Source organism: Rattus norvegicus, chromosome 15, assembly GCF_021556685.1.
Source record: "Rattus norvegicus strain SHRSP/BbbUtx chromosome 15, alternate assembly SHRSP_T2T, whole genome shotgun sequence".
NCBI classification, from domain to species: domain Eukaryota; kingdom Metazoa; phylum Chordata; class Mammalia; order Rodentia; family Muridae; genus Rattus; species Rattus norvegicus.
In genome coordinates, this window is record NC_141548.1 from 36,965,888 (window position 1) to 36,993,217 (window position 27,330).

The following is a 27,330-nucleotide window of genomic DNA, read 5'->3' on the forward strand; positions in this document are numbered from 1 at the left end:
GAAAGCTGATGCCTTGATCTTGGACTTGGACCCTCTAGTGGTGGCTCTGGAAACAATGACACACCATGCACTGACTGCCTTTTATGGTCTTCTACCCTGCAGCAGGACCCTGCCTCATTCTGGTGCCTGTCTTTGATCTTTGATCACATTCTCAAAAATAGCTAGATGGGTCAGCCACTCTGGGTACTCAGGGCTATTCTCCAGGCCCCGAGAATCAAGATGTCCAGAATGTCCCAGAGTATCAAAGAACATCCTTGTTTGAAATAAAACTAGTGGTATCAATTTCCTTTGCTTTGTCACTTTACAACTGGATTTAAATCTCTCTCTCTCTCTCTCTCTCTCTCTCTCTCTCTCTCTCTCTCTCTCTCTCTCTGCATGTGTACATGTGTTGTGTGTGTGTGTGTGCATGTGTGTGAGTGTGTCAATGACCATGTGTGTGTAACATGAAAGTAGAAAGAAATCTATGACAGGGCAAGAAAAGGCCTTAAGGAAGCAGTGGGGAAAGGAAAGCCTGTGCTGTGAAAGTAGAGGACAGACTACATGGGAAAGGAAATGGGGACTGAAAATACAGGGATCGGGGTGAAGAAGGTCAGTGAGGAAAGGGATTAGTTCATAACAAGAATAAGGGCACATCTGTATGAAGATGCCATCATGAAACCCATGCCTTGTGTCTTACTTTTTAAAAAAGCTTTTTATTGGTTCTTTGTGAATTCCACATCATGTACCCAATCATGTACCCAATCCTATTCATCCCTCCTCACCTCATAACTGCCCTCCACTCTTGCAACCTCACCCTCAACAGAGGAAAAAATCTCATTGTGGAAACTATAGTGTGTCATACTATGTCCCATAGTATTCCCTTTTGTCCATACTTCTTTGCTTGTAAATGTTCATTGCAAAGACTCATTGGTTTGGTACAAGGCCTCTAATGTCTGTCACTCTATCAGTACTGGAACCTCACTGGAACTTCTCTTAAATACTCTGTTGTTGCCCTGTGTCATGGAGATCCTATAGTTTTGGATCTGAAGGATGGGCTTCTTCATGCACTCCAGTAGTTCATCAATGGGGTAGATATTGGGATGGACCAATGTAAAGTCCTGGATCTGGGCCTGAGAGGAATTTGAGCTTATCACCCCACTAGCTCTCCCACTCTCACACACTGGGTTAGTTCATCAGCAATCCCCACAACCAGGACCAGCTCTACCTTGCTACCCAGAGAGAGGTGCAGGACTCACTCTCGCAAGTGTTACAGCTGGTGAGGGATATGACTATCTCTTCCACTGTCATGATCCTGGGGCCAACCTTCCCACTAGCCGTAGATGATAAGTAATAAGGGAAGGGAGGATCTCTCCCCAATCTGTGCCGTCATCCAGTAGATAAGAGGCAGGGCCAGCTCACCTGCATGTTCATGCCCTTGGGGCTGGTACATCTGTGACCCCACATCCAGGACCAGCTCAGGGTGAAGCTGCCCAGGTAAAGATCAGGGCCCTGATCCCAGTGACAGGTGACAGGCAGGGACAGTTCTCATGACCCCAGGGCCAGCTCTCTGGACTGCCATAAGTAGCAAAGGGAAAGGGCTAGGGGAGGTATCTCTCCCTTGTTCACACTGCCACACAGAAGACAAGTGGTGGGGCCAGCTTTCCCATATTGACCTGCACCCAACCATCAGGATCAATTCTGTTGTGCACCTCCATGTTTCCCTGTCCTTGATAATCTGAACACTGTGGGATGCAGACAAAGGTGCCTCTTTCACATGCTGATTTTATTCCTTTGGGTCCACTCCCAGGAGTGGAAATGAACCCATTTCTGAATCTCTTGGCTCTGCTTTCTTTAATTTCCATAGCATTTTCCAAAATGGCTGTACTAATTTACACCTCTAACAACAGACTGCTGAGGAAGAGCTCCACATGCCCAGCACTTACGTTTTGCCTTTTGTTGGGATCGTCCTCATTTTGGCTTGGTTTACCTTTTGCTTGGCGAGGCAGATTGGATTTCGGTGGTGGTGGCGGCGGTGGGTTTTTTGTTTGATTGTTTTTCCTTACTGGCTGTGTAACTGGGGTGAAACAACATCTCATAGTGATCTGAAATTCCAACTTTTTGGTAATTTGTGATGTAGAATTATACCCCTAACCATCTATAGGTCTTTCTTGAGAGTAAGTTGCTTGGTTCTTTTACTCATGTTTTAAGTTTATTATCTTTACTTTTCTCTTAAGTTCTCTGAGGTCTTCAAACATGGCAGTGTAATCTTCCTGCACAGGTAGGAATAGTGTCTCATTCTTCAGGTTGTCTCTTCACCATCGATTTCTTCCTTTGTGCTACAGAAACCTTTTAGTTTAATGTGCAAACATCTGTTCATTCTCTTATTGTTGCCTGTCTTTTGTACTCCTCTCCAAAATAGCATCTTGAGAAGCCAGTCTTATTGATTCATTCCTATAATTCCAGCACTCGAGAGGCCAAGGTAGAGGAATCCTGAGTTTGAGACCAGCCTGGGCCAAATACAAAAGCTTTGTCTCTAACACAGAGAAAATCCTTAGTGGACCAAAGTCACAGAGCATTTCTGCCACATTTTCTTCTAGTAGCTTTATTGTTTCATATTTTGCACCTATCAAAATCTCAACCTATTTTGAGATAAACCCGTTGAATGATCAGGAACAGGGTCTAATCTCATTCTTCTAAATGCGGACACAGAATTTCCCCAGCATCACTTATTAAGGAGAGTTTTCTTAGCTGGATGTATTTTATTGGCACCTTTACTGGAAACCATAAGTCTTTACATGTATGGCTTGCATTCCATCAATCTGAAACTATTTTTATCACAATGCCACACTTTGTGATACATTATAGCTCTGTATTGTATTTTAAGGCCAAGTTTCTGTTTTCCTCAAGTGTTTTGGCCACTCAGAGTCATTTATGACTTAAAATGAGTTTGTAGATATCCTTCTATTCAACAAATTTTTGGTAGAGATTGCATTAAATAGGGAGAGCTTTTTCAGTAATATGGATATTTTAATGTTATTAATTCCTCCAATCCATAAACACAAGATGTTTCTTTTCTTCATAAATGTCTTGCTTTCATTGTAGGGATCATTAACACTTCAATTAAATATATTTCTAACTTTTTTGGATCTGTTACAAATGGATTACTTTCTCAACATCTCTCTGACACCTTATATCTAACTATTGGCCTATTGTTTATATATGCAGATTTTTTTATCTTCTGACTTAAATGGATTTCATGATTTTTTCTAATATTTGGTAATTTAGGATTTTCTATATAAATGAGTAAAGCATCTGCTAGCAAAGATGATGCCCACGAGCTCACCTCATCATACAAAACCTCATTTTATACTATGTAGCCCTGGCTGGCCTTAAACGGAGGTGTGTTTGCCTCTGTATTCTATGTGTTGGGATTGAAGGTGTGTGTGTCACACACAGCAAGGGTTAAAGCAGTTTTCATACATGATTTTGTATTTTACAGCAGTGTCTCTGCAGTAGTTATCGCGAGTCCACTTTAATGAGAACTGGCAGCCTGGACTCCTCCTCAATGAACTCCTTTGTTAGTAAGAAGGAAGTGAGATAGCCACCTCAAACTAATTTTTTTTCATACCATTTTCAGAATCTCAACTGTGTTTCCTATCTCAAAACCAGTAAGCAGCAAAGGTATGGTCACAGACACTGCGGTTAACGTCACGGACCCCTTCTGCTAATTAGAAATAACTCTGTGGCTAGAGAGCTACATTAGTGCAAAGGATAACTTATTTTATATATGACATAAATTGGAATGTAGTACACTCCAGATTAATATTTTTTCTTCAATATTTCTGAAATTCTGTCTTTAACTTCCAAGTCCCAGGAAGAGAGCTGTTCTAAGAAAAAAATTCTCTCTCACACACATGCACTTAGGAAGGTATAGCTTACTATTGCCCACACTGATGAGCTATGAATTTATCTTCTGCATAAATCAATGAAATCCTTTTTTTAAATTAATGCATTATGAGTTTATTAGTGGGCTTACACTGCCATCGTGTGGTAACAATGAGAAACTAGTTAATATCAAGTTCTTTTAATGAAAATTTTTATAGATATTTTCAAAGGTATTAAAACGTACAAAATAATAAAAACAAATGTACCTGTCTTAGTTAAGAGTTTTACTGCTGGGGGCTGGGGATTTAGCTCAGTGGTAGAGCGCTTACCTAGGAAGCGCAAGGCCCTGGGTTCGGTCCCCAGCTCCGAAAAAAAAAGAACCAAAAAAAAAAAAAAAAAAAGAGTTTTACTGCTGTGAACAGACATCGTAACCATGGTGACTCTGATAAGGACAATATTTAATTGGGGCTGGCTTACAAGTTCAGAGGTTCAGTCCATTATCAAGGTGGGAACATGGCAGCATCCAGGCAGGTGTGGTGCAGGAGGAGCTGAGAGTTCTACATCTTCATCTGAAGGCAGCTAGCAGAATACTGGCTTCCAGGCAGCTAGGATGAGGGTCTTAAAGCCCACACCCACAGTGACACACCTACTTCAACAGGGCCACCTTCTAATAGAGCCACTCCCTGGGCCAAACATATGCAAACCATCACAGTACCCAAGATTTTATTATATTTCTGAAATTTTTAGAAATTTTAATTAGAGTCACATAAAATTCTTTGGTTATATAGTGGATTCAGCTTCTAAACTCAGATATTCACAAGCAGACTTTCAGCCATGGGAATGTCTTGTAGGCTCCCAAGACTCATCTGAGACTTAGAAAAGTTACTCATCTTGTGGTCTCATCCATGTATTACAAATCATTTATTCTTGCTGCCCCTGTCATAACAGCAACAAAAAAATCCCTTCAGGCAATGGCATAAAAAAGCCTGCTGGAGCTACTGATGTCCAATAACAGTGTCTACTAAGCCAAGAGGAGGAGGGGAAGAATGTGGGCTGTAAGCAATGGAGAACTCCCTCTCAACTTGAGAAATGTTGTTCTTATTTTAATCATAATTCAATCTTTAGGTTAAAAATTGGGTTTTTTCTATTCTCTTTTCTCTTTTCATTTTTTAAATATTTCATCTAATGTTTCATATAATGTTTGGATAATATTCTTCCACCTCCCACACACACACTCCTCACAGATACTCCAAGACTCCCAACCCTCCCAACCTCACATTCCCTCTTCCCCCCCAACATAAACAAAATTTAAAAAAACAATTAGAAAAAAACAACAAAAATAAAAGGCACCTGTTAAAAAAAAACGGAGCCCATTTTGCGTTGGCCAACTACTCCCAGGCACAGGGCCTGCCCTGGAATGAGCTTGCTCTCCCTAGTGACATTCCACTGGAGAAAACTGACTTTCCCTTTCCAGGGAAGCATCAATTTCAGATAGCTTCCTGGTTAAGGACTGGGACTTTGTGCCTATTTAGACTTCTCTGTGCTGGGATAGTGTCTAGAATTGCTACAGGTCTTGTGCGTGCTGCCATAACCTCCAGTATTCATATCTGTATCAGTCCTGTGTGTCTGAAAGACACAGTCTCCTTGGAGTCATCTACCACGTCTGGATCTTACAATCTCTCCAGCCCCTCTTCCACCCCTAATCCTTGAAGGAAGGGGTTTGATAAAACGTCTCATTTAAGACCAAGTGTTCCAGAGACTCCCTCTTTGCACATTATCTAGTTATGGGCCTTTGTTTTAATTAGCATCTGTTGCAAGAAAGCAAGAGTCACTGTATTGCTACTTTCTTTAACAAAAAAATATTAGGGTTCATACCTATCTAGTCTCAGGTCCTTGGCCACCTCAGCAGTCTTAGGCCTGGGTTCCATCTCACACAGTGGATCTTAAGTCAAATTAAAAAGTGGTTGGTTATATCAAAACATTTGTGCTACGATGACACCACTGAGCTAAATCCTCAACCCCAGGAAGAAACTCTCAAAGCCCACACCTACAGTGACACATTTTCTCCAAAAAGGCCACACCTACTCCAACAAAGCCACATCTCCAAATAGTGCCACTCCCTGGACCAAGCATTTTAAACTACCACAGTGCTAGTTCATAAATTTATCAGGGTAAATTGAGACTGTAAGTATGCATACCTGTAATAAAACCTGACCAGGGAAGCCAGAAGCAAAATTTTATTGGACAGAGCAAACCCAGGAAAGAGTGTAACTCATCTGAACTCCATGGAGTGGTGGACTCCTAGCACTGTAGTGGTGATGGCCACTACCAACCTAGTGTGCATGTCAAGGGCCTATGAGAGAGAACTATGCAATGTCCTCTGATATTCAGCTCAGCTCCAGCCCTGTTGTCTATGCAATCTGTTCAGCTGTTGTCTGTTTGTCCTGCTGTTTGCCCATCTGGACTCAATTCTTCAGCTTCCCTCTCAAACCTGTGACTTACAGTGACTTCCTCCTATGCAAGCTCCTCTCTCTGGGTTTCCACCTTTGGCTTCTCATTTTTTGAAACTCTTGCTTTTATTTTTTAACTTTTTTTCACTCACTCTATAACTTACATGTCTATACACACATTCATATTCATACACATCCATACACACACATGCACGCGCGTGCGCGCGCGCGCACACACACACACACACACAATCATGTATACTTAATGCATGCACACACATAGTGTGTGATGCATAATTTGTAATGCTGAGAGTTAATATCTAATTAATATTTAAGATTAGTATAGGAGGACCTATGTTAGCCCCAGCTACTATCACCAAGAGAGTAGGGTCATCTGGCAAATAGTTACCTTGCTCTAATCAGTCCTTATGACTTTATGTTGTTTAATTCATTCTGATATTGGGAAAGATACAAATGTATTCACCTATGTTTCAGACCTAAGCACATTGGAGACACTTCAGTTTCATCCTAAATGCTACAAACAAGTGTCCAAGCCCATGAGTCTGTGGGGGACATTTTCTGTGCATTATGCAATATACCATGCATTGGCTTTCTTAAGGAAGGTGGTGATTTTAACTTCTGGTTTATAGGATTTACTCAGTGCTAAATGGAGCCTGAGCTAGTATCATAAAGAAAGCCAGCTGGGGATAACCAAGTCAGTGCTTTGTCATTGTTTTTTTTTTTTCTTCAATGTAAGTAGACCAGGGTCCAGATAATGTTAAGAGATGATAGAACTGCCCTGTGGCTCAAAAAGATCTGTTTGTACGGTGCTTGTTTTCTATTGGAGGGAGCTGAAAAACCAAAACAAAAAATACTCTGGCAGTTGTGAAGATAACAGTGGTTAGGAAGAAAGTGTCAGGAAGGAACACCTCTCAGTTTAGAATGATGTTCAGTGTGTGCTCACTGTAAACTACCTTTATTATGTTGAGCTATGTCCCTTGTATCCGTAGTCTCTACAGGACTTTAAATTTTAATTTAAAGTTCAATCCTTCGCACATCAATAGCGTCTTATTGCCACACAGAGGTAGCAAATTGTTTGAATTAACCATTGCTTTCCACGGGTTTTCCAGATTCTGTAGTCTCACATCCATGGATATTTTGTCCTAATGAACAGAAGGTTTATTTTCCCTTTTCCTGATATCTCCCTTCATGTTATTGGTGGGATCACAGGTGAAACACAGTTTATCCTGTCAGAAAACACATCTGGGTTTGAAATCTAAGATTGCTCTGCTGCTGAGTGCAGGGAACCACCATCATTTTCTGACCCCAGAGACCCTACCTTTTCTGTATAGGGCTTTGACTGCAATGGGACAGGTTGGCTTTAGATCTGCCTGCCTCTGCCTACTTCTTTGGCCTCATCTGTACACACACCCCTTTCTGTTCTCTATACCCTAGGCTCATCCTCTTCCCTTTAGTTCCTTATGGGTACCATCCTGCTCTTCCACCACTTGCAGGCATCAGGCTGGAGGATGGCATGGCAGAGTAGCCCCAGCCCTGTGCAGGGCTGCAAGTGACATACCTCAACATAATAAAGATAATATAATATAATATAATATAATATAATATAACCCACACTTGACATCATTCTATGCTGAGAGATACTGAGAGCATTTCTATTAAAATAAAAATAAGCTAAGGGTGTCCACTTTCCATGTCTACTCAATATTGCACTTGCAGTCTTAGCTAGGGCAATAAGACAACTGGAGCAGATCAAGGTGGGTACTAATAAGAAAGGAAAAAAATCAAATTACCTTTATTTTCAGATGATAGGATTTTTAAATCTAAAAGTGTGGGATGATGTCACAGGTAAGGCAGGTACAAAATAGAAGGAGGCCTGTCATTGGATGAGAAGGAAGGATGGGTGGTAGAAAAGTTTGAAGGAAGAGGAGGAGACTGGAACGGAAAGGGGAAGAGACAGGAGGGAGAGGGAGAGAAGCCGTGGCAGGACAATATGGCGGGTGATGTTAAGATTCCACGCTGTGCCTTTACAGGTTGTTACAAATGTTTTCAAGGGCTTTGTATGGTCAGGTGGGCAATTATATCTTATCAATTGGGCCAAAGGTTATTGTGTTGTGTGTTCTTTCATGTAGCGATTTAAGTGTAAGAAAGTGTGCGGCGGCTGGTCTGGGCTGCTACAGAGTTGGGATGTGTTTCTGGCATGGAAACCTGCCTTGGGAACTAGGTAGGTAGAGAGATTGCTGCCAGGCTCAGAGAGGCCTTTGGCAGTGTGATATGAGATAGAGCAGAGTGGGTGAGACACTTTGCTGACTGAGAATTAAGATATCCAGCAGATATCTTGGGCATGGCAATGCTGGACCTAGACCCAGTAAAAGACAACCATACTTTTTTTAAAATTTTTTTATATTTTTACAACAACATAAAAGACCCTAAAGGCTCCTCAGGAAACTTCTACAGATGATAATACTTTCTGCAAAGTAACAGGATATAGAACTAATACACAAAAATCAGTAGTCTTCCTATAGATAAATGAGAGAAAGAAATCAGGGAAACATTACCTTTCACAGTAACCTCAAAACTATGTTGGGGTAACCCTAACTAAGCAAGTGGAAGACTTGCCCAGCAACTGTCAGCACTCATAGAGGCCCATGCCCTGCTGGCTCTGTTTCAGGGGCAGCAAAACATATCACACCATTCTTCTGGGTCATGTAGGACTTAGCACTTGGAAGACCATGTGATCCATTCTCCTGAGAAGGTATAAAAACTAAAAATGACAACAGTAAGAAAGCGGGCTTTTTACTGACAAGAACAAGGCTTCTTTCACTCAGAAATAAGAAGGAAAAGGTTTATTCTTTCGCCAATAGAATTGAAGACTTTTTATTTCATCAATAAGGAGGATGAGGGTTTTTTTTCCTCTTATTTTCAGCAATAAAAAGAATCTTTTTCTTTCTTTGAGCAATTATTGTTGGAGCTTATTTTTCAATCCAGAATGAGTGGGGTGGGGTTTTTTTTTTTTTCTGCATTTGTGCTTGCTCAATGGAACCTGATCCTGGGGTACTTGCTCTATCCACTAAATGTGTTTGTATGTATGTATGTATGTATGTATGTATGTATGTATGTATGTATGTATATGTATATGTAAGTATAGGTGTGTGTATGTAAGTATGCATGAATATTTGTAGAGTTGATAAGACAAGTGGTCAGGCCCAACCAGAATGTGTGTGTGTGTGTGTGTGTGTGTGTGTGTGTGTGTGTGTGTGTGGTGCACATGAATACATTTATGCCTTTGCACATTGCCTGGGTACAAGTTTTTCTTTCTGAGAGTATGTCTGTCTTTCCTGGCTCATAAGGAGTTAAGGAACTCAAGAAAAGAACAAGGAGCCAGAATAATCCCCACCCCAGGTCCCCATTAAGCAACAAGTGTTAATCCCCTGAAGCCAGTGGCTCCTGGCCCCAGCATAACAAAGAATTTAAAAAGATAAATATTATTATTAATAAGTAAGTTTTAATCTTGCAAAACATGGCTTTGCCCTCTGAAAACTGTCAGTGCTATGCTTCCACCACTGTCTTCCAAAGAGAGAAAAACTATTCCAAACATGACCCCGGGCAAACTTTCAGGTCATTCCCTAGTAGAACTGGAGCCTATCAAATCTCTTACTTGTTTCTCTTCCTCTCCTCCTCTTTGTTCCCATTTCTCTCAGCCCCATCTTTTCTGCCTTCCTCACTAAAGAATATTTTATTGGAATGCACGTTTGCTCATCCATAGCACCTGCATTCTACTTGCTGGTTAAAAGGTTGTTTTTAAACTCTCAGATTTTCAAATATACATTTGAAACAATTACTAAAGCAATTCTACCTACTACCTTATATGCAGTACATGTAGTATTTAAATATCTAAGTTTTATTTTAACTCTCCTATTAATCCTACAGTTGAATGAATTTCTCTGCAAAGTTCACAAATATGCATATATCTTCTGCTAAAATTCATGTTATAATTCCCAATATGTTAAAATACTCCTGATAGACACTCCTGAGAACTCAGGGGAGACAACTACTTTCTGCCCACATTCCTGACCCAAGAGGAAATCACCTAGTGCCATCTGTGCCCCCTGGGCACAGGGACCTAGGAACAGTCAAGGGCAGGACCCTTTGGATTTCTGCCTGCTCCAAAAGCTGAAAGCCAGTTGCCAAGAGCACCTACACACCTGAGAGCAGAGGTAAGACCAACTTTTCTGCTCCAAGTGGCCTGACTGGTAGACTCAGGACACACAAAGGTCAAAGGCAGAAGTTCTCTGGGACAGGACAATTCTGGTTTCTGGCTCTGCCCAGAACTGAACTGAACTGATCCCACAGGTCCCTGCATCCAAATCCCATGGAGGAGAGAGCTAGACCCTCAGAAGTTTGGAAACTCCTGAGAACTCAGAGGACACTACTCTCTGCCCACATTCCCAATCCAAGAGGAAATCGCCTAGCATCTGTGCCCCCTGGGCACAGCAACCTAGGTACAATCAGGGGCTTCTGCCTGTGCCAAGAGCTGAAAACCAGTCACCAGGAGTGCCTACACACCTGAGAGCAGAGCTCTCAGATCCCAGATCCAGCTGAAAGAAGACAGGTCTACAGGAGTGCTTACACACAGGCCTACAGGAGGGTCAAACCACTGTCAGAGACAATAAGACAAGCTAACACCAGAGACAACCTGATGGTGAGAGGCAAGCACAGGAACCTAAGCAACAGAAACCAAGACTACTTGGCATCATCAGAGCCCAGTTCTCCCATCAAAGCAAATGCCGTCTATCCAAACACACTGGAAACGCAAGATTTAGATTTAAAATCACATTTTATGATGATGGTGGAGGACTTTAAGAAGGACAAATAACTCCCTTAAAGAAATACAGGACAACATTAGTAAACAAGTAGAAACCCTTAAAGAGGAAACACAAAAATCCTTTAAAGAATTACAGGAAAATAAACCAAACGGGTGAAGAAATTGAACAAAACCATCCTGGATTTTAAAATGGAAATAGAAACAATAAAGAAAGCACAAAAGGAGACAATCCTGGAGATAGAAAACCTAGGGAAGAGATCAGGAGTCATAGATGCAAGCATCATCAACAGAATACAAGAGATAGAAGAGAGAATCTCAGGGGCAGAAGATACCATAGAAAACATCAACACAACTGCCAAAGATAATGTAAACCACTAAAAGCTCCTAGCCCAAAACATACAGGAAATCCAAGACACAATGAGAAGATCAAACCTAAGAATAATAGGTATAGAAGAGAGTGAAGACTCCCAACTTAAAGGGTCAGGAAATATCTTCAACAAAATTATAGAAGAAAATTTCCCTAGCCTAAAAAAAGAGATGCCCATAAACATACAAGAAACCTATAGAACTCCATAGTTAAAAGCAAATGCATAGTGTCTCTTTTGTCTTTTTTTTTCTTAATTTTGTCATTTCAGGAATAGTTTGTTTTACTATTTAATATATGTTAGCTTGGAGATGGGCAAATCATTTACTTTTAAATGTCTTTTCCCCCAATATTTTTAAGTATCTAGAAAACTGTTGATATAGTTGATCTCTTCACATAGCTGGCCTGAGTAAGTTATTCTTTTTTCCTCTAGCTTCAATTGTCACAGCTATAATTTGTTATCTTTCTGTTTATTCCAATTTAATTTATTTTGTAGTACCAGGATTGTAATATGAAAGTATTTTTTTCCTTTTGTCTCTATTACATGATGTTAATTTCCCTCTATGGAATGAGTGTGTTGAACACAAACTCACTCAAATTTTGTTTTTAAAAAAGTATGATTTCTGAATATTTAGGTTTGCTATGCCATATGGTGACTACTTAGATGATTTCAATTTTTTTCTATTACTAAGTGTGGAAATAAATAGGACTCGAATGGTTAATTTTGTTCTTGTAGAAATATAAAATTCCTGGACTGAACATGTGTAGTTTCAACAGACTTGTTAAGTTTCTATGCAAATACTATAGATTTACCAATTTGTAGGGAAGGGTTGTTTAACTCTTATTCCAATTCTATACTAAAAATTTCCCCTACTCAAAAAAAAAAAAAAAATATATATATATATATATATATATATATATATATATATATATATATATATGATTTCCTATCTGTACCTGGTAAATTGGTACTTATTTCTTGGTTCTGATTTCTAGTTTAACTTCCTATGGTTTTAGAACTAAAGCTTCTCTACTATTTTCAGTGGTTTAAGATGTGTTTTGATCTCGATTTTGCCCTACCCTGTGACCTTGAGACTAACAGCCATACAACCTGCTGTTGTTACATGAAGTGAATGATTAAGGAGAGCAGTGTCCTTGCCGACCTTTGCCACCCCCTCCATTGTTGTGGTTTGCCCTGGAGTTCTCTCTATTTTGATGCTAATTCCGATGCCCCAAGGAAGGCTGCCCAATCAGTACTCAGGACTCAGGTGACCTTATCAGAAACTCCCATTTAATTTGTAAAATAAAGGCAAGAGCAGGTGTGATTTGGGCAGGGGGAAGGGAAATTGGAAGGGAGGAGGAGGTGGAGAGAGGAGAGGAGAGGGAGTCTTTGGAGACGGAGGAGCTGGAGACCTGGCAGAGAAAAGGTGCAAGTGATGAGGGAGTTGAGAACTGGGAATAGGACAGTGTAGAGGTGGAGCTGCCCAATCTAGGTGCCAGCTTGTATTCATATTAATTGAGTTGCGTTTTCTTTGTGCGGGCTCATTCGGGCCGGAGAGGTTACTGCAACAAATTGGCACCCAACCTATCCATTAGAACTCAACTAACCTGAGATAAAATTTACTTCCCTCTCACCCCCAGAATAAGGCTCTGGCAGAGATCCAGGCAGGAGTACTGGTGGATTGAAAGTTGATTGGGTCTGAGGGGTCTACGGAGAGCTGCAGAGAGGCTCCCTGCCCCAAACCCCAGACAGAGAGCTACAGCCAAGGGCAGCACCAAGTATCAAAGAAAGGGATAGGAGAACCTAGAGCACAACTGCCTGTAAGGTAGTTTTCTGGTCCGCACGTTGAACAGGATTCCTGAGGTCAGCACACAAGCAGGCATTGCCAGCGGCTACCCAAAGAGGCCCCTCCCTGGGAACAAAGAACCGAGAGGACTGCACGTGTTCTGAAGCGAACATCGGAGGGAGAAAAAGGTACAAAATTTCGGATCAGGTACTACTTTGATGTAAAGAGAGATATATATATAACCTTTTGATACTTAAAGATGAGAAACACAATTAATATCTTTTGGGCCTTATGGAATGATATTTTGAGTGGTCTGACGGTTGTGAATTTTGAGGAAATAGACACCTTATCATTTACCGGTATTGCAATATTCATTCTCTTGATTTACTATATCTTCTCAAAAGACAGGGCCCTAGAGAGCAAATTTCTGGCCTTAGAAAAGAAATTACAAGTAATGCTAGAACAGAAATTTCTGAAATTTACAGATGACTCTGAGCAACAGAGAGATAAGCTTAAGACTTGGCAGCATGACGTAGAGGAAACATCAGAATCAAAGGTGCAGGAATTCATAGGTCAAAATAAGCAAAAGAAAGAGAATGAAGGATGGAGACAGGAGCTGGAAGAGACGCTAGAAAAAAGAATTCGACAACTCATAGATCAGATTGAACAGCAAGGAGATAGAGATAAAATCTGGAAGCAAAGTCTAGAAGATAACATTAAAATTAGCAAATCAAAATAAGTCAGAGGCTGCAATATCAGAATTACAACATAAAGAGAAGCTAAGATTATGGAAGTAGAGCTTAGAACAGAAGATATAGGAAATTATGGAGCAGCATGAACAACAGAAAGAGAAAATTAAGTCTTGGCAATGCAGCCTAGAAGGAACACTAGAATTGAAGGCACAGGAAATTATAGATCAGAATAAGAGACAGAAAGATGAAAATGAAGGTGGGAGACAGGAACTAGAAAGGTGATTAATGAAAGGAAAATTATACAGATTTGAGGTTTAAAAATATGAAGTTAAAAGAATAAGTTTTAAATTCAGACTCAGGACTAAACACTGTGAAAAGCAAGCCCAGGCAGCCCCGCCCTGCCGCTAGAACTAACAGACCATAAAAGGAAAGGAATGCAGAACAGACCAGGAGTACCGGATCTGACTCACAGGCCACCTGGCAGGAAGAGATAAGCCCCCAGCCCCCGACATCCAGGACGCCCCAAACCTGCCAATGTGTGTAGCTATACCTTATTACCTCATCATGTGAAATAGCCAATCATATGTGAACATGTCTATGTGCCTCGTTTGAATCCACCAATCCCCGTAACTGTGCATCTGCTTCTGTACGCCCGCTTCTGCTTCCCCAATCCCTATAAAAGCCCCATGCTGGAGCTGCTGGGCGCACAAGTCCTCCGAAGAGACTGTGTGCCCGCAGGTACCTGTGTTTTCCAATAAACCCTCTTGCTGATTGCATCCGAGTGGACTCGGCTCGGTCATTTGGTGCTTGGGACTCCTCCTGAGGGAAAGGTCCTCTCCGGGGGTCTTTCATTATGGGGGCTCGCCCCGGGATTTGGAGACCCTCCGCCCAGAGATCACCGACCACCCACCGGGAGGTAAGCCGGCCGGCGTTTGTCTTGTCTGTTGTGTCTTGTCCTGTGAACGATAGATCAATAGGCTCAGATCTGGGGACTATCTGGGCGAGCCAGAGAAGGAGCTGACGAGCTCGGACTTCTCCCCCGCAGCCCTGGAAGACGTTCCAAGGGTGGTTGGAGGAGAGGGAGATCCGGATCTGTGGCGCCTCCGTCCGTTTTTGGAGGGATCCGCACCCTTGATGACTCCGTCTGAATTTTTGGTTTCAGTTTGGTACCGAAGCCGCGCGGCGAGTCTGCTTGTTACTTGTTTGACTGTTGGAATTGTTTGTCTTCTTTGTGACCTGACTGTGGTTTTCTGGACGTGTTGTGTCTGTTAGTGTCTTTTTGACTTTTGTTTCGTGTTTGAATTTGGACTGACGACTGTTTTTAAAATTTTGGACCGACGACTGTGTTTGAAATCATGAAACTGTTTGCTTTGTTCGTCGAAGAGTTTTACTTGGTCCCCTTAACGCTTAGTGAGTAAGAAACTTAATTTTGTGGACCCCGCTCTAGTGGCGGTGTGTTGGTTGGTAGCCAAAGTTAATTTTTAAAACATAGTGTTTTGGGGGTTGGGGATTTAGCTCAGTGGTAGAGCTCTTGCCTAGCAAGCGCAAGGCCCTGGATTCGGTCCCCAGCTCTGAAAAAAGGAAAGAAAAACAAAACAAAAACATAGTGTTTTATCTGTGCTTGTGCTCGCAGCCAGCTGTGATGAACTGGGAAAGATTTAAATTTTCCTTGGGAGTAAGGAATCTTAAAGGCGGAGTTTCAGCCGGTATGGCACTTAGTGCGTAGCTGCCTAAAAGATCAGAAATGCTGTCAACAGGCTATAAAAAAAAGGGACAGGCGGTGTTAGAAATGCTACGGGAAGAACTATCTAAAAAGGCTGAGAGTGAGGTGGGAGAGGACTATAAGGAAAACAAGAAAGGAATTTCTGACATTTGCTCACAGAAGGAGAGCAAATTTAGAGAAGTTCTTTAAGCAAGCCTGCCTTATCTGCTGTCCTTATTCCAAGGGAGGAGTCAGTCTCCAACATTAAATTACTTTTCTCACTGATCATCATTAACATGGAGAGTGCCTTTGGTCCTATCCCCACAGCAGCCAGTTCCTGTCCCTATGGTTAAAATGCCCCAGGTTGGGGGACAAAAAGAGCCCCTAAAATAGTTTCAAAGAATCTACAACTGTGAAGAACTTTGTTTTGCCAGTAAGGATTAATGTTTTCTTTTCCATGGGCCTATAGCCCACTGAGACAGTTTGGTAAAGGGCTGTTACTAAAGTCCTGAAAGCCCCAGGTGAACTGGTTATAATTCTTTTGTCAGCTGCTTAGTATCTAGCACCCAGGTTCTAACCATCTCTCCATCCTTTTGTTATTAGTTGTTACTAGAAGCCTAGTGTCATTTGGAGGCTGGTTCTCTTGAGAGGCAAAGCCACCAAGCTGACACTGAAGGGAGGTAGGTACTCCTTAAGGGAAAATCTAAGTCCAGAGAGACAGCCGGTAACAGCTAGGCTGCCTCTCTGCTCGCCTTTCTGTTTCATAGACAAAGCTTGTGCTTATATTTACAGTGGCCTTTTTGTCCAAAAAAGGCCTCCTGGTTTAGCTGTGTGACTAAATGCTATTTGTCCTCTTCAGTGGACCTCTCTCCTCTAGATTCCCTTCTTGTTTTCTCACCATCCCACGTGAGATGCTTGTTAGTAACTGTTACAGATCTTCTTTACCACCGAAGAAAGACAGAATCCTGCTAGAGGCCAGAAAGAATGTTCCAGACATGGGTGGAAGGCCCTCACTCCCGACTGACTTCAATACGACTGAAGGTAGGGAGTGCTCCAGGTCTGCCCCCAGGCTCCAAGGGTGGGTCTCCTAGGGGCTGGAAAATGCCCCACCAATCTGGCTAAGATAAGGAAAGGGTATGAAGAGAAAGTTACAGAAATTTGAAGGGTTAAGCTAAGTTGCTGAGAGTTAGTATAAGTTACAGAGAAAGTAAGGTTAAAAGAGAAAGAGAAAAGAAGGTAAAAAGAGCAGAAAGCTAGGGAAGAAAAGAGACAAAAAGAAGAGGAAGCTAGAGAGCTAAAGAGAGATAAAAGATAAGAGAGGAACATATACTGGCCACAGTAGTTAGGGAACCTAGGAAGACAGTACCTGGCAACAGAAGAGAATTCCTGGCTAAAGATCAGTGTGCCTAATGCAAAGAAAAAGGACACTGGGTCAGGGACTGCCCAAGAAAGAACAAGAGGGGCCACTGGAGAGCTTCTTGGTGCTAGAGTGCTGGCTATGTGCAGAGATAGGAGGGAAGCCTGCCCAGTTGTTTTATGGATACAGGGACCCAATGCTCTGTGCTCCTATGCTCCAGTGGGCCAGTATCCAAAGACCTTGGGTACAGGGGCCTACTGGCAACAAACAATACTTATGGACTGCCCGAAGAACAGTGGACCTTGGCGTGGGCCGGGTAACCCACTAGTTCATAGTCATCCCTGACTGCCCCCATCCCTTGCTCATGAGAAAATTGCTCCCCAAAATGGCTTGCGTGGGCTGAAATGGCTGGGTCAGGCCATGTGTATGCATATCTACAGACTGTGTATGCGGAGCTTAAGACCTGTCTCAGTGCACCAGTACCTGATGCTGGGAGATGAATGGCTTAGCGCTGTTCTACTTGGAACATATCACTCCTGCCAGCCGGGCACTAACAATTATCACCCAATCCAGGACTTAAACTGTGATAGAGTGGCTGATGTTTGCCTTTGAATAGTGTCCCAAAAGATGGGACCACTGGTCAGCTGCCATGGACTAGATTCTCCACCTGTTGGGGGCAATCTGGTCACCTTGCTGCCCAATCCTGACCTGGAGCCACCACAGCACGAGTGTCAAGCACTGGCAGAAGCCCATGGGTGGAGGAAAGACCTCTGCGACTGGCTGATTGACCCCTGCTGAAAGCCGAGGCTACCTTGTCCACAGACAGGAACAGTTCTCTTCATGAAGGTCAGAGATAAGTGGGTGCTGCCATGGTGGACAACACAATGTCATCTAGGATGGCTGAACCTCAACCCCCTAGTACATCAGTGCCGCAGATGCCTTTGCCATCTCTTGGATGCCCTGGTGAAGCCAACAACTGTGAGTACTATTCATTGCTCAGGATACCAGGAGGGAAGAGATTCAGTGGCATTGGGCAGTAACAAAGCAGATAAAGTGGCTCGGGAAATGGCTATGCAGGAGCCTATCCTGGTTGCAGGCCTGCAAGAGACAGTCACTGAGAACTAGGATCGGACTAAGGGCTGGCCTCACTTAGAAAAGGCCCAAATTGCTTAAAAGATAAAGGACAATGGCACACTTGAGGGGAAAGGTATACTCCCCCAGAGAACAAAGAAAAGACTCACTTTGCCAAATACAGAAATGGACTCATTTAGGAGATAAAAAGTTTGTCCAAGTAGTTAAGTGTATGTAATAGACTTTAAGATTTTAGCCAGAGAGGCAGTAGAAAGTATAAGGTATGTCAATAAGTGAATGCTTAGCAAGCAAACAGGGCAAAGAGACCTAGACAGTTTGGTGAAAAGTCGAAGTGAACTTCACTGAGATAAAACCAGAAAAATATAATCACAAGTATCTCCTAGTGCTTGTAGATACTTTTTCAGGAATAGATAGAAGCTTTCCTCACCAAACGAGAGACGGCCTCTGCAATCATCAAGAAGATACTGGAAGAAATCTTCCCCCGATTTGGAATGCCCAAGGTAATCTGGTCAGACAACGGCCCTACTTTCGTTGCCAAGGTAAGCCAGGGTGTGGCCAAGTATTTAGAGGTCGATTGGAAATTACATTGTATTTACAGACCTCAAAGTTCAGGACAAGTAGAGTAAATAAATGGAACTCTAAAAGAGACCCTGACCAAATTAACCATGGAGACTGGCGCAGACTGGGTGACACTCCTTCCCTCTTGCTCTCTTCAGAGCAAGAAATACCCCTTCCAGATTCAGCCTTACCCCCTTTGAGATCTTAAATGGGGCCTCAGCCCCCCTGACTGTATTAGATGATGTTACTGAACCAACATGTCATAGTGCCATAGTAATAATGATTTGTGTGCCAGGCTAAAAGACCTACAGGTGATACAGAAAGAAATCTGCTCAGAGCTGGCAGCAGCCTATGCCCTGGGGACCCCTGAGACATCTCACCAGTTCCAGGTCGGAGACTCGGCTACATACGATGGCACCGAACCCAGATACTCACTGGAAAGGACCGTACCTGGTGCTGCTGACCACCCTGACAGCCATCAACTCTCAGCCCTCACCAGCCGTGTACTAGCTGGGGCTGAGAGCTGGGACCTAGAGGGAAACTCAGATCTTCAAAAAGCTCCCTAGACTTAATTTCATGTTTGCCCCGGGTTTTATCAAGATAGGTGTGGGGATAGGCTTGATTTCTATTACAAATGATGTAACATTGCATATGTTAGTACTCCTAACACTTCTTGCGACTGTGCCTCAGGGATCACAATCTGTATAAGTTTAGAAGTTCTAAAAGCTAGTCATGACCTTGGTGTGTAGGTTTAGATAGTGTCCAGATTGGAATCCTGATGCTAAAGACTTAGTAAGACACAAAAAAGGAGTTGAGAATTACTTAGGGCTAAGGCTATCTAGGTGCTGCAAGGGCAGCACAAGGACATCTGCTGTTGCAATGCAAGGCTTATAGAGAATTCAGAACTGCCATTCAGCAGTAATTAAAGACTCCATGAATAAACTTAGAGAAAGGTTAGACAAAAGACAGAGAAGCGTATCAGGGATGGTTCGAGAGCTGGTTTAGTAGATCTCCTTGGATGACTACTCTGGTATTTTCCCTTATGGGACCCTTCTTAGTTTTGCTTCTGCTTCTGATTATAGGTCCATGTGTGTTAGAGAAACTAGTTAATAGGTTTGGCTCCTACAAAAAGATAGAGACGCTCAACAAGGTTGGTTTGAGTCTTGGTTCACTCAGTCTCCCTGGATGACTACCCTACTCTCTGCTATATGGCTGGGCCATTACTAATAATTTTCTTGGTTTTAGTTTTTGGACCCTGCGTGACAAACAGGTTAATTGCTTTTGTTACAAATCGAGCGGGTGCTGTGTGGTTGGTGGTTCTGAGACAACAGTACCAGTCAGTTAGGACAACTGGTGAAACCAAAGATGAGACTTGATATCAAAATTCTAAGATTAGAATTACCTAGTAGAAGAAGAGGGGAATGAAAGGAAAATTATACAGATTTGAGGTTTAAAAATATGAAGTTAAAAGAATAAGTTTTAAATTCAGACTCAGGACTAAACACTGTGAAAAGCAAGCCCAGGCAGCCCCGCCCTGCCGCTAGAACTAACAGACCATAAAAGGAAAGGAATGCAGAACAGACCAGGAGTACCGGATCTGACTCACAGGCCACCTGGCAGGAAGAGATAAGCCCCCAGCCCCCGACATCCAGGACGCCCCAAACCTGCCAATGTGTGTAGCTATACCTTATTACCTCATCATGTGAAATAGCCAATCATATGTGAACATGTCTATGTGCCTCGTTTGAATCCACCAATCCCCGTAACTGTGCATCTGCTTCTGTACGCCCGCTTCTGCTTCCCCAATCCCTATAAAAGCCCCATGCTGGAGCTGCTGGGCGCACAAGTCCTCCGAAGAGACTGTGTGCCCGCAGGTACCTGTGTTTTCCAATAAACCCTCTTGCTGATTGCATCCGAGTGGACTCGGCTCGGTCATTGGGCGCTTGGGACTCCTCCTAAGGGAAAGGTCCTCTCCGGGGGTCTTTCAATTAGAACCGAACATACAACATCTCACAGATCAGACTGAGCAGCAGAGAGAAAATAATGAGGTTTGGAAGCAAGACTTGGAGAATAACTTCTTAAAATTAATCAATCAAAAGATAATGGACAGCAGACTATTAGAAGTACAATATAAAGAAAAATTCAAAGTGTGGAGGCAGAGCCTTGAACAGAGAATTCAGGAACTCAAGGAACAGGAGGAACAACAGAAGGAGAGAGATGAAACATGGGTACAGACCTTAAGGGAGGAATTTAAATTTTCAATTAAAGAAAAAACTCAGGTAGAGACAGAAGATAAAATTAGAGAAAGCCAACCTAAGGTTATTAGGAAACAAACTTTAGTCTATCCAGATAGTGTATAACAAAGGCCTCCAGATGATGATCATCCACAGGGTTATGAAGAATTTGAATGGCAACCCATGGATGTGTTAGAATTGAGGAAATTTAAGAAAAGTGTAACTCATTTTGGAATGCATTCACCATTTGTAAAACAAATCTTGATTTCTTGGGCTATTAAAAATAGAATAATCCCCCAAGACTGGAAAGATATGGCAAGAGCAATTCTAGAGCCTGCTGAAAATTTACAATGGATCTCATGGTGGAGAGAAGAGGTGAGGGAGGGACTCCCTGTTAACCTCTGGGGAAGGGATATTCTTTCCCAGATGGGGGTGATGATGTGTAGTCCCAATGAGGTCATTACTAACCAAATGTTAAGGACAGGATTCCTCCCTGGAAAAGGATTAGGTAGAAATGAACAGGGAATCACAGAACCCTTGACTCCCACGCCCAAAACAGATAGAGGAGGTTTAGGAGCAGACCTTTTTTCATAGAGACCGCTGTTCCTCCTGCACTCCAGGCTGATAAAATATCTTGGAAGTCAAATGATCCAGTCTGGATCGATCAGTGGTCCATGCCTCAAGAAAAGGTTCAAGCTGCCCTACATTTGGTGCAGGAACAATTATTACAAGGGCACCTTGAACAGTCCACTTCACCTTGGAACACCCCTATTTTTGTCATAAAAAAGAAAAATGGTTCTTGGAGATTGTTACAAGACCTTAGAGCGATTAATAAAACTATGGTCCCTATGGGGGCCCTACAACCTGGTTTGCCTTCTCCAATAGCTATTCCTAGAGACTTTTATAAAATAGTCATTGATATAAAAGATTGTTTCTTTTCTATTCCCCTTCATCTGGAGGATTGTGCCCGCTTTGCCTTTTCTATCCCTGTCATTAACCATGTGGGCCCTAATCCTCGCTTTCAGTGGTGCGTGTTACCCTGTGTCAAAGATATGTTGCCCAAACTATAGATCCAATAAGGCTGCGTTTCCCCTCCGCTTACATCATCCATTACATAGATCATATATTGATTTCCTCTGCTTGTTTACAGGAAACTCAAAAACTAGCCCAAATTATTGTTTTGGCCTTACAAAAAAGGGGTTTCACCATTGCCCCTGAAAAAATTCAGACACAATATCCCTTTTTGTTCCTTGGATTCCAATTAGAACCTACATCCATTTATTCTCAAAAGCTAACAATTAGAAGATCACAGCTACATACCTTAAATGATTTTCAAAAACTTTTGGGTGATATTAATTGGCTTAGACCTTACCTTAAGCTAACCACTGGTGATTTAAAACCTCTATTTGTAATTCTGAAAGGTAGCCCTGATCCTAATTCCATTAGGGTTCTGACTCCGGAGGCTGAAAAGTCCCTACTAAAGGTTGAACAGGCTATCAGCCAACAATTCATAGGTTATTTCAGCCCCTCTAAGACACTGTATCTGATCCTTTTTGCAACAAGGTTTACACCCACAGGCCTCCTATGGCAAGATAATCATCCACTAATGTGGATCCACCTGCCCGCAACCCCCCCTAAAATACTTCCTACTTATCCCTCCTTGATTTGCCAGACCATTTTCTTGGGTCTTAAACTGGCTACCTGCCATTTTGGCCGCGATCCCGATATTATTATTTCTCCATATTCACAGGAGCAGCTTGCTTGGCTGCAGCACAGACATGATGACTGGACAGTCCTGCTGTCTATTTATCAGGGAACATTTGATACTCATTTACCAGGAGATAAATTATTACAGTTCCTCCATGTTACCCCCTTTGTCTTCCCAAAGGTTACACATCTGAAACCTATACCCAATACCTTAACTGTTTTCATAGATGGATCTAAGAATGGAAAGGCCTCCTTTGTTGTTAAAGATCAAGCTTTTTCTGTCAATACCCCATATGCTTCTGCCCAATTAGTAGAACTTTATAGTGCTTTAGAAATATTTAAATTAATAAATCAATCATTTAACCTTTTCTCTGACAGCCATTATCTAGTCAGAGCTCTCCAAGTCTTGGAGACTGTCTCTACTATACAACCCTCAACACCTACCTTTAAACTATTTTCAGAAATACAAAAACACCTAAGAGCCCAGCCAAACCCATTCTTTGTGGGCCATATCAGGGCTCACTCGAATCTTCCCGGTCCTTTAACCAAAGGTAATGATTTGGCTGACAAAGCCACTAGGCTGACAATGACTGCTTCTCTTAGTGATTCCTTACAAGAAGCACAGATGGCACATTCACCCCATCACCTTAATGCTCAAACATTGCGGCCTAAGTACAAAATTACTAGAGAACAAGCCAGACAAATTGTCAAAAATTGTAAAAACTGCCTGACCCTACTTCCTGAGCCACACATTGTGGTTAATCCCAGGGTCCTTATCCCAGGAGAAATATGGCAAATGGATGTCACCCATGTCCCATCTTTTGGAAAACTAAAATTTGTACATGTTACCATTGATACCTTTAGTGGGTTCATATGTGCCTCTGCACACACAGGAGAGGCCACAAAAGATGTTATTGCTCATATGCTCTACACATTTTCTGTTATGGGACAGCCCAAAATGCTAAAAACAGATAATGGGCCTGACTATGTTAGTCATAAATTTAAACAATTTTGCTCCCAATTTCAAATAAAACATATTACAGGCATACCTTATAACCCTCAGGGACAAGGAATTGTGGAAAGAGCACATCAAACCCTTAAGAATACACAGTTAAAGCTTACTGCCCAAGAAACTCTTTATTCCCTTAAAGGCAGCGCAAAATTTTTATTATCCCATGCCCTTTTTGTTTTAAATTTCTTAACTTTGGATAATCAAGGGCGTTCAGCCGCCGATCGCTTATGGTACCCCTCAACCAAGATGGATCATGCTCATGTTCTCTGGAAGGACCCCCTAACTGGACAGTGGCAGGGTCCTGACCCTGTGATAGTCTGGGGAAAAGGGTCCGCCTGTATTTATAATTCTAAAGAGGGGGGAGCCAGATGGCTCCCTGAAAGATTAATAAAGCTTTACAATAAATTCCAAACAAATTCCAAGATTGATAAAGCCTTCTAACAAATTCCAGGGTGGTGCCTGAGAAAAATGCATGTTTTCTTTTTCAGAGCAATGAAGCTCTACTGGATTCTACTGAAACTTCTCTTTCTAACTGTGCTGACATCCGGAACGTCAAGCCCCTATCAGATTTGGAATTACACCTGGGTAATTATAAATGAGGCCGGAGATACTGCCTTTACCACCTCCCACACTGGCCCTAACCCCACCTGGCCACAATTAACTCCAGATTTATGTAAACTAGCTGCAGGAGGAAATTCTTACTGGGGCCTCGAAGACAAATACTTACCCCTAATTGAAGCCCCTCATGGGTCTAGTTTTAATGAAAGATATGTCGGTTGTGACACTGTCCATCGACGCACCAACATTAGGGAAACTGACTTTTATGTCTGCCCCGGATTCCACAGAGATCGCTCCCTAAACTATAAGTGTGGATACAGGGATCAATTCTATTGTGCCTCCTGGGGGTGTGAAACCACAGGAGATGCATACTGGAAACCCACCTCCTCTTGGGATTATATCACAGTAAAAAAGGGGTGGCACAATTCTAACAGAAACAGTACCCTAACCCAGGAATGCCGGAACACTGAGCCTTCCAAGGGCTGGTGCAACCCTCTTACAATAACCTTTACTGATGCTGGGAAAAAGATCAACCCAGAAAACTGGCATAGGGGGTTTGAGTGGGGTCTCCGGATGTATGTTGCCAATAGAGACCCCGGAGTAACCTTCAAAATCAGATTATTTAAAACCATCCCCAACTTACATAAGGCCTCCATTGGGCCTAACCCTCAATTGCATAGCCAGGGTTCCTCGACACCCAGGGTGGTGACTCAGCCCCCCTTTAATACCTCTAGTCCTCCAACTACCCTTTTTCAGCCCACCATACCTGTTGGGCCTATGTCCCCCACGAGCCTGGTTTTATCTGTTCTTAACGCCTCAGCTCTTGCCTTGGTATATCATGAACAGGAGACAAATACCTCTATTTATGAGGAATGCTGGATGTGTTTTTCAGCTAACCCTCCTTTCTATGAGGGTATAGCCACTTTTGGCAATATCACATATACTAATGACACTGGTAGTCTCTCTTGGAACAACATAGAACTCACTATCACAGAAGTCTCAGGGATAGGAAGCTGCCTCCTCGGGAAGAACAGGCTCCCCCCTAAACAATTATTAAAAATATGTAATCATACCATAATCGTTGACAATAAAAATACATATTTACAAGCCCCCAAGTATACTTATCTAGCATGTTCCACTGGTCTAACCACATATGTTATAACATCTCAATTTTTACAGACTAAAGATTACTGTGTGCTGGTTCAATTATTTCCCAGACTCAGCATACATGAGCCAGAGACTTTTCTTAAATCCTGGGAAAAGGGCTCGGATATGCCTCACAAGGTAAAAAGAGAACCAGTAACTGCCATCACTCTCTCGGTTCTCCTAGGACTAGGGGCCGCGGGTGCAGGCACTGGCATCGCTTCCCTCATTACTTCCCATCAATACTATAACCAGCTTAGTGAAGCCATAGATAAGGATATTGCTGAATTAAGAGATGGATTAGCTAACTTAAAAGACTCAGTTGCCTCGTTGTCGGAAGTAGTCTTACAGAATAGAAGAGGCCTAGACTTAATCTTCCTACAACAAGGACGACTTTGTGCAGCCTTAAAAGAGGAATGCTGTGTTTATGTAGGTAAGACTGGACTTGTAGAAGACAGTCTAAAAAAGGTGAGAGATAGCCTAGAAAAACGAAGGAGAGAGAGAGAGCAACAAGAGTCTTGGTATAAAAACTGGTTTTCTACATCCCCATGGCTCTCTACCCTGTTGCCTTCAATTTTGGGACCCCTTGTGGGCCTACTTTTGTTGATTTCCTTTGGTCCTTGGGCCTTTCATCGACTTACACACTTTATTAAATCACAAATAGATTCTGCTTTGCCTAGAAATTCTGTTTCAGTACATTATCATTGCTTGGAGACTGGAGCAGCTGAGGAGAACCAGAGAGACAACGAACAAGATGAGGTGCCCACTACTTATTGGGAGAGGCTCAACTTCCACAATCTCTTAAATTAATGCCATCTGGCCCCTACTCTTTCGCCCCTGGGCTCAAATAAGAGGAATGAGAAGATGACCCAATGTAGCTATCCTCAGCGACGGGCAACTTCCTCTGACCCTTGACCAATCTAAGACATGGTGCCTTGGGGGCGACAAGGTGATCCTATGACAGATAAGGCTGGGGTTCGAGAGGTCGATCCTAAGACAGAGGTGGCTACACCCCGTTTAAACGTACGGGCTGGTCAAATGCTCCTCTGCCCAGTTTCTCCCCCAATAAACACACACGTATAGCCCAGAGCGCTGTGTTACAGCATAAGTTCATTCCTAGCCATTGGGGTGCAGTCCTAACTGCAAGAGTGGCTTGCCATGGCTGAGCTGGGCACTCTGTGAGGCATGTCTGATCTCTCTCAGACCACTACTTCCACCTAATGGTCTTTTTTAAAAGAATAACGGGGGAGATATAGAGAGCCGTATTGGATTTGGGCCTAGCCGCTTTTTGACTGCATGGCTCAAAGTGGCTAGGTGACTCTGGGCTGTTTGGCCACAGATATTCACCCCTAAAATGACTGCCATAAGTCTTAAGATTGTTGGACAGAGGCCTCTCCCATGAATTTATGGCACAGGAAGATAACATTCAAGGGATGCCTCAGCTCGAGCAAATACCAGTTATCTCCTGAGTCAACACCCGGTGTCTACCGCCTGACCTCATCATCTACCGCCTGACCTCTTTCCCTCCAGCTATCACTGCCTATATCCTCATTTCCCCCTCCTCTGTGTTTCACAAAGGACACTCCCCCTACCTGAAAGCCTTAAAAGCTGTAACGTTCATCCCAATAAACGAGACCTTGACAACAGAACTTTTGCTTGGTCTCCTTCTTTTCACCCTCATTTGGCCCACAGGTAGAAAGCCTCTTCGGGACCCTGAATAACTGGGTCCCCGCTGGCGGGGACACTGCAGCCTGGGAGCCCACTGCCTTCTTTGTTGCCTAAGGAATGGCCTATTATAGTGATTGACTTAAAAGATTGTTTTTTCACCATTCCTCTACATGAAGGCACTAAGCAAAGGTTTGCCTTTTCAGTACCTGCCTTAAATAGAGGTTGCCCAATAAAAAGATATCAATGGAAAGTCCTGCCTCAAGGAATGTTAAATAGCCCTACCTTGTGTCAATATTTTG

At 42.7% G+C, this 27,330-nt stretch overlaps 1 long non-coding RNA gene across 2 annotated transcripts; it reads left to right on the forward strand.

Annotated features, from left to right (window-relative positions):
* Positions 1-14,704: 14,704 nt before the first annotated feature.
* On the forward strand, positions 14,705-27,012 carry LOC148000976 (uncharacterized). 2 transcript variants are annotated; one of them, XR_015638815.1, is made up of 3 exons: positions 14,705-14,916; positions 24,151-24,247; positions 26,028-27,012. It is a non-coding gene; the product is annotated as an uncharacterized LOC148000976 (long non-coding RNA). The 2 variants fall into 2 exon arrangements; XR_015638814.1 differs by lacking the exons at positions 24,151-24,247; positions 26,028-27,012 and adding an exon at positions 16,625-20,621.
* The last annotated feature ends 318 nt before the right edge of the window (positions 27,013-27,330 follow it).